The 2,635-nt window shown below is 48.7% G+C and overlaps 1 non-coding gene across 1 annotated transcript; it reads left to right on the forward strand.

Annotated features, from left to right (window-relative positions):
- The first annotated feature begins 1,624 nt into the window (after positions 1-1,624).
- Trnar-ccg (transfer RNA arginine (anticodon CCG)) lies at positions 1,625-1,697 on the forward strand. The gene has a single exon. It is a non-coding gene; the product is annotated as a tRNA-Arg (tRNA).
- The last annotated feature ends 938 nt before the right edge of the window (positions 1,698-2,635 follow it).

Consider the following 2,635-nt stretch of genomic DNA (forward strand, 5'->3'; position numbering starts at 1 on the left):
CACGGCATTAACAACATGTATTTGAGTTAATGACCCTTGAAAATTTGTTGTCGCCGAACAACTATCTCCGACAGATTGTTTGCCTTTCCTTGAGACAGCGGCTAGTCGAGTGAACGCGTCTTCTTCGGACTCCTTAGCCTCCAGTCCTCGAGAGCAGCTGGCGCCGCCTGACTTTGATTTCGGCCTTCGTCAGGCTTTACGAGACGCGCCGGATGCGTTGTGCCCTCTCAAGACTGAGAGCGCCGTGGCCCCCTCCGCAAATACATCACGGGGCTGCCGTTTTCCCGACGCGCTTCAGCCTCGCCGCGGGTATTCCTCTACGTTCCGTTTCCAATCAGTCCTGGATTAACGGATGACGAATGCCTCGCGGGAACAGCTGAGGTACCGTCCCTGACTCGCAAGAGTTATGGGCGAAGGAGAAGGCTTGTTCGTATTACGCCGCTAAGAGGAGGGCATTCAGCTTCGCGCCTCTGCACCTTCCATTCGCTGGCGTCCGCACGCATCCACGGCGGCTTGCAAACACGCATTGATCACGAAACTCTCTCTCTCTCTCTCGTGGCTTCTATACAAGGCGGCATTGTTTGTCTGTCTGCCTGACTTCGCCTCTATGGAAAAGACGCCTCGGCTGCGCTGTTCAGGCAAGTCATGTCATCCCTTAAGACGGTAATGAAACGCTCGCATATATGGGCGTAAAGAGTGTGGTATAACCGAGACGAATCGGGAACGCGTGTTAGAAGGAACGCGCAAGCTCTTATGTTTCCTTGTTTGGCAGAAAGGCTTCGTTTTGAAGGAACGGTGTCCGTGTATAGCACTTCTGACATGGACAAATTGAGTTCTCCGTTAGTGTTGCAGTGAAATCGTCGTCTTTTGCCCACGTCGCAGTGTAGCTTAGCGGCTATCGACTGCGAACAACAACAACAAAAAACGATGGCTTTTGCCTTTGAACCATCTTAGGCGAATGCGAAAGAAACCCTGGGAATTTATGGCCCACGACATCGCAAATATGCTGACAGCAACGACGTATGGATGTAGAAGGCGTCCTCGGCATATTAGCTTCGCTAACTGGGCCCCAACACGTTCAACATAGCACACTTTAACTCTAATCATTTAAGTTCACCGCTTGTTTACTATAATGTCTGCCGAATCATTTTAAATATCATAGTCCGGCTTTCAGAGGCACTCACGCATGCCCAGCATTCCAATGTCAACTGCGCGACCGAGGCGCTTCAAATGTGCCTTGAGTGGCCATCGACAAGCTATACGCCCCAACAAGCAAGCCATCGCGCTATATGCTGCACGCTACCATATAACAGCTGACAGTGCCAGGGCATGGAATGAATAAAGCAAGCCATAAAATCCTCCAAGAAGCGTTTGATGACTCTGCAATGAATGACGTCAGACCTCGAAATGAACGGTCTTTCATATACCAGTCATTTCAGAATTCATTGATGTTTATGCATTCTTGTTCTATTTGCAACATTACCACCGCTCTTATCGCTCCCGGCTTCTTTCTTCTTTATCTGTCAGTTCAAGAACAGAAATGACTAATCAAACTTCACAACTGAGTATTGTAATTCAATGTCAATTATTACCATCATCACTTCATTTCACAGGCACACACGTAGTCCGCGTGGCCAAACGGATAAGGCGTCTGATTCCGGATCAGAAGATTGCAGGTTCGAATCCTGTCGCGGACGTAGTGTTTTTTTTTTACCTACAGCGGCACTCACCCTCTTTTTGCTATAGTTTCTTTTTTGAATATAACAATTAACTACGCTGTTTTGTTGTAATCATAATCATTATTACTATTATGATTTGGAAACGTGAGCACAACTATTACATTTCCGTTACCTCTCTGTTTGTTAAATAAACGCTACGTAGCGTCCTCTGCGCACTGCAGAGTGCCTAAAGAAACGTCTATGCATTTAAAAATTTATGGCTCGAATCCACGCTGTGAAGGTGGTTGGACAGGGAAGCTGTATCAAACACCACCCTTGCTGATGGGGGTGGGTGGTTATGTTTTATTATTACTTTAGGGTGATGGTCGTGATAATCGCTGAGAGACGCGAAGCGCGCATGTTGTAACGCGCGCGTCCCCCTCTCTAGTCTGGCTGTGGGTTGATTCGCAAGTGTACAGTTTTACCGCTGGAAAGTCTATGGCTGGCGTCTTCCCTGGAACATTGTTCTCGGGCGGCATCAGCACGGGCTCTTTCTCGCTGTTCCTAGCGTTCGTCAGCGTCTAGGACGGCCCAACGAAAACCCCATCGCGCGATCACCGAAACACGTGTTTGGCATTAAATTTTCGCGATGTTTAGGATACTCCACGTTTGAAGAAAAGGAAGAAGGAAAAAAGGAAGTTTTCTTCCTTTTCTGCAATGCCTCCTCTCGACCAGACGGTATTCCGTCAAACCCTAGGTTTCACTCCGTGTTTGACTACGGGAGAGCTGGAAAACTGGAGGCGACTCCAATATTTATGTGTTTGGTTGTGGCACTCGTACGTCTGCGTTGGGTTAACCTTGTTTTTCGTCGCGATGCCGAAGCGGATCCAAGAGGCCACGCAGAACTAAGCGCGTGTTTGAGATCTGCTCCGCCAGGTGACGCAACGATCCCAGCTGCTCGCAAGAAAACCGCCTGC

Source organism: Rhipicephalus sanguineus, chromosome 6 (assembly GCF_013339695.2).
Source record: "Rhipicephalus sanguineus isolate Rsan-2018 chromosome 6, BIME_Rsan_1.4, whole genome shotgun sequence".
Taxonomy (NCBI): Eukaryota; Metazoa; Arthropoda; class Arachnida; order Ixodida; family Ixodidae; genus Rhipicephalus; species Rhipicephalus sanguineus.